The sequence below is a fragment of the Apteryx rowi genome, unplaced genomic scaffold, assembly GCF_003343035.1.
Source record: "Apteryx rowi isolate R43461 unplaced genomic scaffold, aptRow1 scaffold_71, whole genome shotgun sequence".
In the NCBI taxonomy this organism is placed as follows: Eukaryota; Metazoa; Chordata; class Aves; order Apterygiformes; family Apterygidae; genus Apteryx; species Apteryx rowi.
Window position 1 is genome coordinate 1,038,408 of NW_020450994.1, and position 14,944 is coordinate 1,053,351.

The window sequence follows — 14,944 nt, forward strand, 5'->3', positions numbered from 1 at the left end:
GTCACAGTAACTTTTAATGGTGACATTTTGAGAACAAGTATAGCATGTGTCTACATTGGAGGCAAAATAGTTGTGAATGTGAGTCTGAGAAGAGGGATAGAGGTTCCTGAACACAGAACTTGCCAGGGTAATGGACTGAGAAATTTCTGAGTGAAAAATCTACGTGTTGTTGTTCTTAATGTGTTCAGGAGAACAGAACCTTGCCTGCATTTTTCTGTCACTACATCAGGAGACTACCTGCCTGAGATTCCCAGTTCCTGATTCCAATAGAAACAACCCAGTGGGGCCCTGAATTTTGGCTAACAGCCCAGTGGTGTGACAACACCGAAGGCTGTGAAGAAGATGATAGGCTTTGTCGTAATCACAGATAGTTAGTGTAATGAACATCCAAATGCATCAGGGAGTTGTGTTTTTTAACTTCACCTTTGTATCTAAATCAGGATAACAAGTAAATGAGAGAAATCAAAAACACATAATTCGCTTAGTGAAAAAATCAATGTGTTTATAAACCACATCCAGTGCACTTTTTGGATTTGTTCTCTTCCTGACTCAGATTTAACATCAGAAACATCCAAACAGCTGAACACTTCTAGCTCAGTATTTAATATGTTCTGGGCTGAATTGTTCAGTCTCCTCAAATCTTAAAGCTCCAGATACCGCTGTCAGTCATCCTGGTTAACTTCTCTCCTGAAGGGGACAACAACTGTGCTAACTATAGAAATTTCCACAGATATGATTTAAACAATGATAACTTAAACAAATAGGTTATATTGGTATTTCACATTTCATAGATTTCAAAATCTTTTACAAAATATTACCCATAATGTTCTTGCTTTTCTGTATTTCTTCATGTAGCAGTTTTTGATTACATGATACTGTGTTGTGAGAAAAGACTTTGCATATTCTGAAAAGAGTAATAGAAAATTCTTGGAAAGTTCTCTTTATAAAATTTCCTGACTAAAGAGGTGCAGGTTTTGCAGAATGAAACAATCCCATTAAAAAGCAAGAGCTTCTGAACTAAAGAACATATTCTTAGCCCTAGAAATAATTATTTGGTGCAGATGATGACTAAGAATCTTGGGGTTTATTTCTTTCTGGTTATAAATGGCTTTTTTTCAACTTGCCTGTTTTCCTGTTATTTTTAAAGCTCACCATGTTGCCAGACTGTATGGGAGTTTGGGGCTGTCCTTTTGTAATGTAATAGCTACAGAAGCATTGCTGCTTCAGAGCCAGCATTTCTTACTGGAATTGGAGTGGTTATATGCATTGAGAGCTTCCTTATTGCTTGCTGAGGAAGTTCTGTTAGGTGTAAGTGCCACACACTGACCTGAATGACTAGATATTGTGCTCTGTTAGTATACATGCTATTGAAATACCCATTCATTTCTGTGTTGTGCATAAAGGCCTGATACAAAGCTTACTGAAGTACTTCCAAAAGCCATCCATTGAATTGTACAGGTTTTGAATCGAGCCCTAACTCTGAACGTGTTCAAAGGAAGAGGTGATAGTCCTGCAGGGTGACTACGCTGGTGAGCCAGCAGGTGAGCATTTCTGAGAAATATTAAGCTTCTGTCTCCTTTCTTTAGATCACTCTCATGACAAGAATCATCCACCACTGCCCCTCCTCTCCTGTTGCCTTTTCACAGTTCATACAGGCTGCAAAGCAAATGTAGGAGGGGAATGTAAGATGCAAGAAATTCTCTGTATAGTCTCTGGTGTTTTGAGTGTCTGAATACTAAAATTCTTCAACTGTACTAAGTTGCTTGTTTCTCTTTAATTTTAATTTATTTTTTTAAAGCTTTAGTTTAATTCAGGTTTGCAGAAAAAAATAACAGTCACATCCTAGAGCTAAAGGCAGATTCTACCTTACTGAGAATGGAGAGGTGCCTGCCTGATTCATCAGAGTTACAATCCAATCTATAAACTCTGCTAAAGGCACTTACCCAAAAGAGAACTTCATCAAGACTTAGAGTTGCAGAGCACGACAGGCAGTTTTCATGAACATACAAACAACTAATAACAGAAAGAGAGGCTACAATCCTCCTCTCCCTCCAAACCAGCTCTCTAAAAAGAACTTCCAAAATTCTAAATATTGATTGCAAAAGCCTCTAAAATTTTTGAGTTCCTTTGGGATGAAAAATATTGCATAAATGAAAATGTTGTTATTTAAATGACATTGTTTTCTTTATAGAAGCTTGTTACATCCAAATTCCTTCCAGTTTAATTTCAAAGGGCCTATTTGATTTAATATTTTTGAGAATATATTTTTACCTTCATGTTTTGGCATTAGAAAGCATTTTCTTAATCTGAAATAGTAAAAATCAAAATTGTCAAAACTGCAGCTTCTTGTTAGGTATTTATTAATACAAACCTAAATCATTTTTACAACACCTTACATATTCTTTTAAAAAGATAATTATAAATTATTTCTCATTGTTCTGTGCAAGGACTAGTACTTGGCAGCACAAAAAACTTATTTCATTGTCAATCTGAATGTGACTTTTACAAACTTGGAAAAGTCATCTTCTGTGGAAGAAAGATATTGTTTCTTTATCTTCGTAGTTCAGCCCATCTTTCCAAAAAGAAGAACAGGAATCATAAATGATTGTTTCATTTTCTGTCCTGATATCTGGGAACTTCTCTAAACTTGGAGGACCACATCTTTTTGTTTAGTGGCACATAAGCACCACCTTCTGGTAAAAGCTAGTATTTCTCTGGGATTATAGGGATACAGGGAAGACTGTTTATTACTGCAAACCTGTTCTGGATTTATTACTCTGTGATACTATCACTATTTGCACTGTAGAAAGATGAATATCTTCAGCACATTTATTGATATTAACAATAACAATAGTTGTAATAGCTATTATTACCTAATTACTCACATTATCTAATAAGTTAATAATAGAATTACCTTAGCGCTAACAAGACTCACTCATGACCAGGAGTCCACTGTGTTAGGCACAAATTCATTCACCAAAAGGTGGTTGCCAAAAAGCTAACAATACGAAACGAGACATTAGATAGCTACCATCAGACAATACAAGGGAACATTGAAGTGCTGTTGGTCAGCATGATAAGCAAACACAAATTTATTTATCATATTTTTTGTAGGCTATCTAGGGAAGAGTGTTTTAGAGTGCTGCTTGCAAGAGATTACTGAAGAACAGAATACTGAAGTCAATAACTCAGTAGAAATGAGAGATGATAGGTAGGGCTGGTGGGCCCCGAAGAGTCTTAGAGAGGGTGACAAAAGACAGTAGCTTGTATTGGCTAGAGAAGAGGAAAAAAGAGTTAGTGAAAAATTGCCCAGAAGATTGTGACAGGATCAAAATAAGTTGAAAAAAATTTTCTTCTTCATACATTTGAGCAGGACAAAATAATGTCTGTCATAGGAAGAAAAAAACCTGATAGAAATATGATACCAAAGCTTGAAGAGTTTTGCTATGCAAGTGAATAGGAAAGTCTGCTTTTCAGAGAGGTTATTATAAAAAACATTGGTGGAATCAAACATAGCCTCAGTATAAGACTGTGGAACATCCTGGAACAAAATCCAGGTTACATAGTATTTCAGGTGAGCTGAACCTGCAACTTTCCAGGGGCTAGAGAGGGAGGGATTAAGGGGCTTTTCAATTTCTTCTCCTGTTGCATCCCAGTGACAGAGCAAAATGGTTGTTTATTATATTGCTCCAGTCAATAGCTCTGCTTGCAGATGGTGATCACTTATGGATGAAGGCTGCACTGGTCCTGAGTTTTATAGGCAGTAAGGGAAATGATTTCACAAACACTAGAACCTGCTGTTTCTGTACCACCAAATACCCAACATAGCAAAAAAGGAAATGTGCTGTGTTAGGCATGAAGACTGTCAATGAGATAAAGCCAGGCCCATGTGTTTGTGATACATTTTCTGAGAAATATCTGGCATGCTCAGGGCAAGATAAAATACTAAATAATAATAATAATTGATGACATAAAAATGCTGTGCTCTGCATGGCACGCCTTTGAACTGTGAGCAAGGAGAGTACCCTTGGCAAGACAAAACAGACTTTAGGAACTTCAGCAAACAGCTGCACAACAGGGAGTAGTTTTAAAAGGCACCAGCCATGAAAGAAGTGGGCAACTTGTCAGATTGCTTCAAGATTATGCTGATAGACAGCATTTTTATTAGAAAGCTTTCAGTTTGTTTTTTTAGATTTGCTCACAAAAAGCAGATGTTTTAAATTATTGGGTGTTATTTATTCAGTTAATGTTTTGCAGGTGGTCATAACTTCAGTTTTTGAAAAAAGCATATCAAAGAAAGTAGAAGATCCTCCTTTTCCAAGTGTCCCACTGGGGAAACATGGCGGAAAAATTCTAGCTCAATTCAGAATGTAATTGAATCAGTCACTGGAATTTTCTGTAGTTTGTCACATTATGTTTTATTTATACTACAAGACAGTAAGATGCCTGTTTAGAGGTATTTATGATCTGAATTAAATCACAGAACAATATAATAGTTGAGGTTGGGAGGGATCTCTGGAGATCATCTAATCTACCCCCCCCTTCCTAGAGCACCAACTTCCTTCTCCAAGCAGGACTGGTTAAAGCAGGCTGCCCAGGACCATGTCCGGTTGGGTTTTGAGTATCTCCAAGGAAGGAGACTCCATGACCTCTCCGGGCAACCTGTTTCAGTGTTTGATCACCTTTACAGTATAAAACTTTTTCTTTTTTTTTTTTTTTAACGGAATTTCTTGTATTTCGATTTATAGCCATTGCCTCTTGTCCTTTCACTGGATACCACTGAGAAGAGTCTGGTTATGTGGTCTTTACTCCCTCCCTTCAGGTATTTAAACACATTGATAAGATCCCCCCTGAGCCTTCTCCTCTCAAGGCTGAACTGTCCCAGCTGTCTCAGCCTTTCCTGATATGAGAGATGCTCCAGTCCATTAATCATGCTTTTGACGCTTTGCTGGGCTCTCTCTAGTCAGTCCATGTCTCTCTTGTACTGGGCAGCCCAGCACTGGACACAGCACTCCAGATGTGGCCTCACCAGGGCTGAGTAGAAGGAAAGGATCACCTCCCTTGACCTGCTGACAGCAGTCTTCCTAAGGCAGCTCAGGATGCTGTTGGCCTTCTTAGCCACAAGGGTGCATTGCTGGCTCATGGTCAACTTGGTGTCCACTAGGACCCCCAGGTCCTTCTCTGCAAATCTGCTTTCCAGCAGGTCAGTCCCCAGCCTGTACAGGCACACAGAGTTATTCCTCCCCAGGTGCAGGACTTTGTGTTTGTTTTTGTTGGACTTCATGAGGTTCCTGTTGGCCCAGTTCCCCACCCTGTCGAGGTCCTTCTGAATGGCCGCACAACTGTCTGGTATATCAACCACTCCTCCCAGTTCTGTATCATCTGCAGACTTGCTGAGGGTGCACTCTTACCCATCATACAGGTCATTAACGCAGACATTAAACAGTATTGGCCCCACTATTAACCCCTGGGGTACACCAGTGGTCACTGGCTTCCAGCTGGCCTTCACATCGCTGATCACAACCCTTTGAGCCTAGCAGTTCAGCCAGTTATCAGACCACCTCACCGTCCACTTATCTAGTCCATATTTCATCAGTTTGTCTATGAGAATGTTACGAGAGACTGTGTTGAAAGCCTTAATGAAGTGGAGATAACATCCAGTTGTCCCCCCTTAGCCACCAAGCCATCCAAATGTGTGATAAATAATAAAACATGCAAAGTGAGTAATGTATGAGAGATGATTATAGTCACATTCTGTATTGAATCACCAAAAAGATATTGTTATATATAATCTGATTACATTTCTTTTATACAAAGGGCTAGAACATATGTGATTTGAAAGTGTGTGATTTGATCAGAAATGAGGAAGAGTTTGATGAAATTCCTATTGATACAAAGCTTGAACAATCACTACAATAAGGACAGGATCAGATTTTAAGGTATTTAAGCACCTTTTATAATTGAGGTAAATCAGATGCTTGTATCCTATTAAAATCAATGGGTTTCAAGTCTCTTATCTTTTTCAGGCATTTTTGTAATACGTAATTTTTGTCTCTAAGAAACTCAGGAAATCTAATCCAAAGTAGCCGTATTTGTCATCTCCAATTATAGGCAGAGAGAATATTTTGAATTGTTGTCTTTTTAAAAAACAAAACTGCAGATTGTATTTTGTTTACCAGTGCTTCAGTAGATTAAATACATAAAATTTTTCCAGTGTTATATTCCTTTTTTCAGTCAAGTTGGCACTTCTGGTATTGTAAAATATCCATAATTTTCCATGAGAAAATATTTGTTCAGACTGTTTCATTGTTTAGATGATTACCACAGATAATGTTGTCTTCTGTCCTCTGTTTTCATCAGTTTAGAAAAGTTTATATGATTTAGCAGTAGCATTCATCACTAAAACAGATTTGTTATTTCTTGCCACATTTGTGCCTTATTTTTCTCACCATAACTGAATTGTAACTGACCTGAAGAAGAGTTGAAATCTCATTAGGTAGAAGCAGAAGGCTTACTGCATTATTTTAGAGAATGTTTACTAAAAATGAGTCAGAGCTATGCCATTTTCTTAAGAAGGCTGATGGTGGCATTGCTGTGTCTCGGCAGAATCCTTGCTGTGCCTGGATAATTTTGTTTGCAAAAGCATGTAGTACGGCGCAATATGATGCAGCACTTCCAAGGGGAAGGACTTGCATGAGCCATGTAGTACCAGGAGTCAGAGCCTTTCCTTATCTGCTGCTTTACTTTTTTGTTAGGGCAGTTTAGTCCTTACCATGTGGCTGGATGGAAATATGCTCTTATCTCCTTCTGTTAACAGAACTAATACCAAGCAGAAGATTTAAACTAAACCACAATACCAATGCCACCATACCAATGCCACCAGCACAAGCTATACCATTCAAAAGATGTGTATGTAACATGTATTTCTAAATATTTTGATCTATCTGCTACATAAGCTCCCATGATTCAATTTATCTATTAGTTTTTTTCTGTTACGGCTCTATCTTGCCAATTGCCCTTAAAATTTCAGTGCAGTTAAGACTGTTCATTTGGTCTGTTTATGTTCTGATAGTTTGCCTTAGGTGTAATTATTGCATAAGTATAACTTATTCCAGGCCAGATTACAGGCACCCTGTGTCTTACATTCCTCCTCTTCAGATGTAGGTGTATGCCTGGGGTGACAGGTACGTGAGGCACACATGGGACAACACAGGGAACACCACTTTTTGTGACCATTTTAATTTCTGTCCCAGAAGAATATGGCCTTTTGTTCGTTCAGCAATGACAGCTTCATGATCCCATATTGTGTTGGGTTTTGGTATACTTTTCCCTTTGAGCCCTGACTCGATTGTAGTAGTGCTCCACATCTCCCCACAGGCCGGGTGGCCTATGCACAAGCTGGAGGATGAGAGCTCTGTGGCAAAGCAGATTGAAACCTGTGAATCCTGTCCCAAGTCAGGATAGCTGCTGTGGTGAAGGGTGACTATAGCTGTAATTCCCTTTTCCATTAGAAAGGTGTTCAGAAGGCATGGTACTCTTGACCTGAGTTCTGGCAATTTGCACAATGAATTTGACAATAATTGTGTCAGTTTAATTCAGCTGTGTTTAAAGTTTCAGGGTGTATTTTGTTTCTAAAAATCCCTGTTCAGAATATTTCTTCCAAATTATTTTTTTTAAAATAGATGTAAAAAAAGTGAAAATATGTTTGGGTTTGTTCTAAATTAAAACAAAACCAAATTAAGAACTTCTTGTGAAAGAGTTTCTGAGCTCTCTCTGACTTCAGCTAAATGGCCTCAGGTAATCTATAAGATTAAGAATTCACTAAGCAGCAAAACAAATTAGAATAGGAACTAGCTGAAATAGATGGTAACCAAACTTTGTTCTTTAGATCTTCACATAAAAATACCTGATCATCGTAAGAAGGAATGAATAATTCAAACACTGCATAGCAAAGTATACAGTGATAACAACAACTTTATACCACAGTTCCTTAGAGTTGCAAATTAATGTAAATACTCTAAGTTTCAGCAGTGATGTCCAAGCTGAAGCAATGGATATCAATCACCTTCTCCTTTCTAAAAGATATCTGTGACACATAAGCTTTGTAAATCAAGGATAGAAAATGACTTAGAAAAGAGACTTGATGATAGACTTAAAAATTACAACAGGCAGTAATAGGGGTTGCTGATTATTCCTAAGGAAAGATGCAACTCTCTTTGGAACAGATGATGATTAATTCACAGCAAGCTTACCATAGAATGCCCTCAAGCTCATCTAAATACCTTCTTTAATTTTAGAACATTTCATATTCAAAGTACATCCAAAGACATGAGAAAACAAAAAAAATCATACTTGTTAAGTTGGAGACACTTGTTTTTGATCCTGAAATAACAAACATTCAAGAAATTCAGAATGTGAAGAAGAAATCATCACAAGGAAATGTTGCATGGATTACTGCATTCTGCTTGACTTTATCTCCTTAAAAAAGCAAAAATATGATTCTCATTGGCACACATTAAGTCTCATTTCTAAAAAGTATTGAATAGTTGCCTAAGAAAACAATAAAACCCTGTTTGGTTATTAAAGCAAACCTTTTTGCCTTCTTACATTTGCTAATTTCTTTTGCCTATAACCATTCAAAAGTGTTAATATATATCCTGAAAGTTAATAAGAAATGTATGTACAGCTAAACTATTTTTGTTTTTCCCCTTTCATCTTCAGAAAGGAGCTTACTTATATTCAGTTAATGTTTGTTCTATAAGCTGCATGACCATATTTAAGGGATTTCTTAGGCCAATCTGAAAAGTATCTGAGAGTATCTGCATATTGTGATAGCCAAAAGTCCACCCAACCCAGAATCCTGTCCTTTCCAGTGGCCAAAACTAGCTGCTTAGGAGAAGAGTTTGCAAGCAAGACAGGAATATAGCAATATTTCCTTTGACATACCCTTCTAGTCTCAAGCAGTATGTGCCATGTGAATGGAAGTTACGCACTTATCTCTGTGTATGTCCTGTCTCTGTCATAGATAGTGTCTGTGGACTGTTTATGTCTACAAAATCCTGTGGCAGTAAGTTCCACCATTTAATTATTCCCTGTATGAAAAAAAAAATTGTCTATTTTAAAACTTCTGCCTGATAATTTAATTTGATCCTTTGCTAGCTTTTGTGATAGAAGAAATGTTGAACAGTCATTCCCTATTAACTTTCCATATGGCATTCATGATTTCACAGCCCTTAGTCATACCTCCATCATCAGCTGTCACCTTTCCAAGTTTCTTGGCCTATTTAATCACTCATTTTGTGGAAGATATCTGATCAACTGTGTTAAATGCACCAACCTTTTTCTAGTTCCATATTATCATTTTCAAGATAGGGGAACAAGAACCTTAATTTGCCTAATGGTTACCATACTCATAAATCACATAATAATTTTGTTTTATAAATGGTCTCTTTGCTACTTGGCCACTCAAAATCAGTGTAATACTATGTCAGTGGAAAGGGTTGGTTATCAAAGAGCTTTTGGCCATGAGCATGTAGAAACAATCTACAGCACTGGCTGAACTGTTGAATTTTAAGGCCAGTGTTCTGACTGTGTCTCCATCAGAGTCATTCCTCGTATTCTGAGTCCTATAGACTGATTGTATTAAATCAAAATCTCTAAAAAACATGTGAAATGAGATAGTACAAAGACAAAAAATAAAATTCCAAAAAACCAAATGTGTTACATTTAATTTGTCTGTAGTATGTGCCTAAATACTTTATCATTTACACTCCTTGATCTGTGGTATTGTTATTTTCATTCATGTTTCCTTCAGAATACACAAAAGCAGTTCTTCATACACTCCTAAAGACCTGGTTAGACACAGAAACCCACAAAGAGATAATTACTACAACTCTAACTCTAAAGTGATACAGACCGCTTAGGTGGGATTTTTAGTCAGTCACTCAGCATTGGCTTAACTGTGCTCTTACTGATGCCAATGGTAAAATCCTTTTGTTGTAAGAGGAGTAGAGCTGGATCAAAATTAAGTATTTTGAAAATCTCTCTCCTTTTGCATGTTTCAGACAATTAGCATTTCTTTGTGTGTTCTCAGTATGTGAGAAACGCGTCTTGGTTTCACAGTTTTTAGGTGTTTGCATCAGGTTATCATTGAACTGGGTGTGGTGTGCTTAGCTTTGGGAATGTCAGATTTATACTGGGACAGCCCAAAGGTTTATCTGACCTTGGAGTCTGCCTCCTACAGCGGCCCATAGCAGCTGCCTGGGGAAGACCGAATGCCGCAGCGCCTGCCTCCAGGGTGGGTGTCCCCCCTGCACGCGCTTCCGGAGGCATGTGCTGCAGATCCCAGTGCTGCCAAGCAGGCCATGAATTTTGTCATCTTCTTTTGAATGCCTTAAAATATTGACTACCACACCACTGTGCAGCAATGAATGCCTCAGTGAACCATCTGTTATGCTGAAAAAAACTCTCTCTTGAGATTATCAAATCTGCTGATTTTATTGGTGCCTTCTAGTGTTTATGTTGAGAGAAGTATTTAATAACCATTTTCTGTTTACCTTCTCTACTGAAATCATGATTTCATGTCCTCTCTGAGCTATTTCTTTTCGAAGAGAAAGAGTCCTACTCTTCTCAGTCTCTCCTCATGCAGAAGCCATATCTCCAACCATCCTTGTTGCCCATTTCTTTATAGCTTTTCTGTTTCCATTGTACTCTCTTTAGTAGGGTGGCAAAACTTTGTGCAGCATTCAGGATTCATTCACAACATGAATTTATAAAGAGGCATAATTATCTATGTTTTCTTTATTCCTTTCCTAATAATTCAGAGCATTCTGTTTAACTTTCTGTTTACCACTGAATTAATGCTTTCAGAAAAACTATCTTAATTGACTCTAAGATTTTTTTCTGAATGCCAGAAGTTCATTTAAAGACCATTTTTGTACATATAGTTAGGGATTTTTTTTCTTTAACATTTTCGTATCTTTTGGTTGTCCTTTTATCACACATATATTTCTGCAGCTCTTCTTTGCAACCAGCTTTACTTTTGACCGTTGTGAATAATAATTTTGGCCACTTTATTACTTCACTATTCAATACCTTTTCCAAATCATTGACAAATGAATTGAATAGCTCAGGTTTCAGTACAGCTCTTTGGGGGACTTTTTTGGTAACTTCTCTCTAAGTATTTCTAACCTTCCTCTTGTATCCTCTAACCAATTATTTGTCTAGAAGTTAAGGAGCTGCTGTTTTACAGACAGAAGCGATATACTTGTCCCCAAAACCTTACAGCTTTTCCCATAGCTATAATTAAATGTTGGATGTATAGAATTAAAAAAAATGCAAACTGTTATATTCAGTAATAAAAAAGGATGAATGATGAATGAATGACAAAGACTGGCAAACAATACAGACAGTATGAGTAGGATAAAACACTAGCAGTACCAGTATGATAAAACACTAGAGCCAGGCTAAGATATGATCCTGCAGTTTGTTCTTAGGCAAATGTCCCACAGGTTTGAGTGGACCTATGTACATTGTGACCCCATAAAACTCAGGAAGACCAAAAACAAAAACTAGTCAGAAAGCCAAAAGGAAAAATAATGTGACACAGCATTCCAATGTGTTTATGAAGAGACCACACACACACACACCCCTTACCATGGGTATGGCTCATTCCTCTGCCAATAAAGCACGCAGTGGAAATTTCCACTGCAAGTTACAGCACATTTCCACCCTTTAACCCTACACATACTGAAGTTTTGCAATTCTTTATGGTACTTGAAATGTATAACCTTTACTTTAGTAAAGATAACTAATCTGTTTTTTTAATCTAATCTAATCTAAGTTTTTTTGTCTAATCCTAAAAATGTTTTTTTACAGTTCTAATGAGAAATATCTAGATATAATAATTTGAATGGTGAGGAACCTTTTTACCAAAATCAAAATTGTATGTTTTAAATTTAAATCATTTTATATAGGTCAGCATTTCTATTGATAAAATTGGCAGTTATATGTATGGCAAATATGAGTATTTTTCAGTTATTGATATTTAATAGTTGTTAATGTGTGATTAGTGTTTGTTTTATTCACAGCAAATCATTTCTGTTCTGTGCGTGCTGATTAGTGAGACACTTTGTGGACAGAAGCCAGCTCCGTTGCTGCGTTTGATGAGCAGAGCTTTTTAAGTCAGTGCAGCTCTGTACTGCCACCTAAATGCACACCAATGAGCCTAAATGTGCATCTGTGAACAGCTGAATATGATCATTTCCTTATCCTAAAGAGATTATGATTTAAAGCAGGTAGGATTAAAAGAACATAGCACAAAAGAGATAAGGAGAAATAATAAGGAAGAGAAAAGAGCAGAAAGCATTTGTGGGAAAATGTTTTTTCAGATGATATTTTTGAGAAAGAATAGAAAAACTAGAAATGAGAATGTTAGGAAGACAAGTATGTCTTGGAGATGCTAAGAGGGAAGAAAAGACACTATATGGCTTGGATGTGTGAGACAAAGGAGAAGTAAGGAATACTTGAGATATAATGGTCAGATGATAAAACCTCCCATTGTTCCTTTATCTTTCTTTGTTTCTAGGTTTTTGTTAAAAAAGCTACTGGGCCAACCGGCCTAACCTCCCACCCTATTCTGAAGAGCTTTCATGTGATGGTCTTGACTGTGTTGCACTGAGACTTCTTTTGCCACCTCCCTTTACTGCGCTGCATGAACAAAGAGCACAGCAAGGGGAAGCTGGCAAGGGTGGGATTGCAGTGCCTTACCGCTCCTAGACAAGAGTGTTTGCTCCTGGGAGTCTTTGATAGCAGGAATAGCCTAGTTCAGCTCTGAGGTATGACAACATAACAAAGATTTGTAAGCTGCGTGCTCCTCTGGTGTAACCAATTTGCCTTCCTTTTGTCCATACACAAGTTATAGTGTTATGTCTTTCTCCAGTGTTATGCATTCAGTGCTTGGTATTTGAAAACATCTGTACTTTTTCTGGAAATACGATCTCAATTTTGATTGACCTTTCTAAGCCTTTTCCACTTCAACTTTTCTGTTTTTTTGTGTGTGCAGCTGGGAGATTTATATTCCTTCTTCCTTGTCTGATGTATTTAAGCCATTGATTATTATTCTACTCCTTTACTACCTCTTTTTGTTAGCATTCTCAACTGTCGATCTTTAGAGCAAGCCTCAGTTACGCTCGCCATTAACTGCTGCAACATCTTTTTCTTGAGCTGATCCTCTCAAAACACAGTCACTGAAAACATATTCCTGTCCATCTATTTGACCATGGTCTTGCCATCTTTGAAAACTTTCTGTCTGCAGTCTCATTAGATTCAAGCTTTGGGGCCTTCATAACTTCTTATAATTCATCATTTTTTCCTAACATGAAGAGACGTCCCTATTTCCCTGTCTCAGGAACAACATTCAGGGGAAGGAATAGTGTGACCCATGCATTTGCTTCAAACCTTGCAAAGACTCTCAGCCTAGGCATATTGCTTCTGTCCTTTCTGGGGATACTCATGATAAGGGGACTATCCGTGTAAGCTTTGTTACTGTCAGGTGCAGTACAAGTGCAAGTCCATCTTGCCATTTGCAGCTGTTTTAATTAACTGCCAGGTGGCATAACACCAAAATTGGAACAAAATTGGAACCCAATGCTGTGGCTGGCATCTGACTCCCTCTGATTTGTTTGCCTATGCCCAGCAATTGAAAGGATGATGTGCACCAAATGGTCTGATTCACAGATTGTAAGACGAGGAGGAGTGCGTTGTGATCATGTAGGTTGATACACAGCTTTATGTCTGGCTGTCTTAAATTGGATGCTCTTTGTGTATATCCATTTTATTAAGCGATCCATTCTGCACCAGAAACTATCTTCATTGCTTACCAGTCCTCCAAACCTGGTGACATCTACAAGTTCTATCAGTGATGATCTTACATTTTCTTCCAGGTAACCAATTAAAAGAGTAAACAGTGGTTAGGGAAAGAACTGATATTATTCCCATTGAAGATCACATTGTAAGTTAACCAGTTTCTAATCTTTTTAATACCCCGAGTTTTGTACTGGTCAGAATGCTGTGCAGTACAGAGTCAGTTGTCTTACTGAAATATCAGAACCAATACTACAAGCTTGGAGTCTTAGCAAAAAAACAGTGGGTTGGGTTGTCTGGCTCTGTCTTCATTAAGTTTCTATTGACTGGCCATATTTGAGTCCCTTCTTTTAATTCTTTATTATTTGAAGCCTGTATCAGCCATTGATTATGTTGGAATCAATCTCAGGTTGATAAATCTGTAATTATCTATCTGGAGTGTTGTCCTTTTTAATACATGTTCACCATGAGCTTTTTTCCAGTTTTCTGGAACTTTTCCAGTGTTCCAACAGTTACTGAATATCAACAGTTATGGTTCAAGTAACTCTGAACTCTCTAGCTCTTTACAACTTTTGATTGCAAATTACATTGATCCACTGACTTAATAATCTCTATATTGTTCTCTGTTTTTGACATCCTTACTGAGTTTTGGAATGGAATTTGGGTGATTATCTTCCTGGAATATATACACCATCTGCTTTTTTCCTCTGTAAATACAGACCAGAAATAATACCTGGATGCTGCTGCCTTTTCTGTCTTATTAACATTCTACAATATCTATGTAGTCAAGGACTAATTCTAGTATTAGGAACCTATTCATTGTTCCTAATGTATGGAAAAACTCATTATTGTCCTTGTCTCTACTGTCCATAGATTTCTTCTTGAGTTGTTGATTTCCTTACTAATTTTCTACAATTTCTAGATTTTTGTTTATTTTTCTTGATGACAGTTTCTTACTTCTTCTATATGTGTTTTTACACGTAGATACACACAGACACACACACAATTTTTCTTTGCTGCCTTCACATTTTTTCAGAGGCTTCTTTGTTTTTCAAATTTCTGTCTTGATTGTGACTTCCAG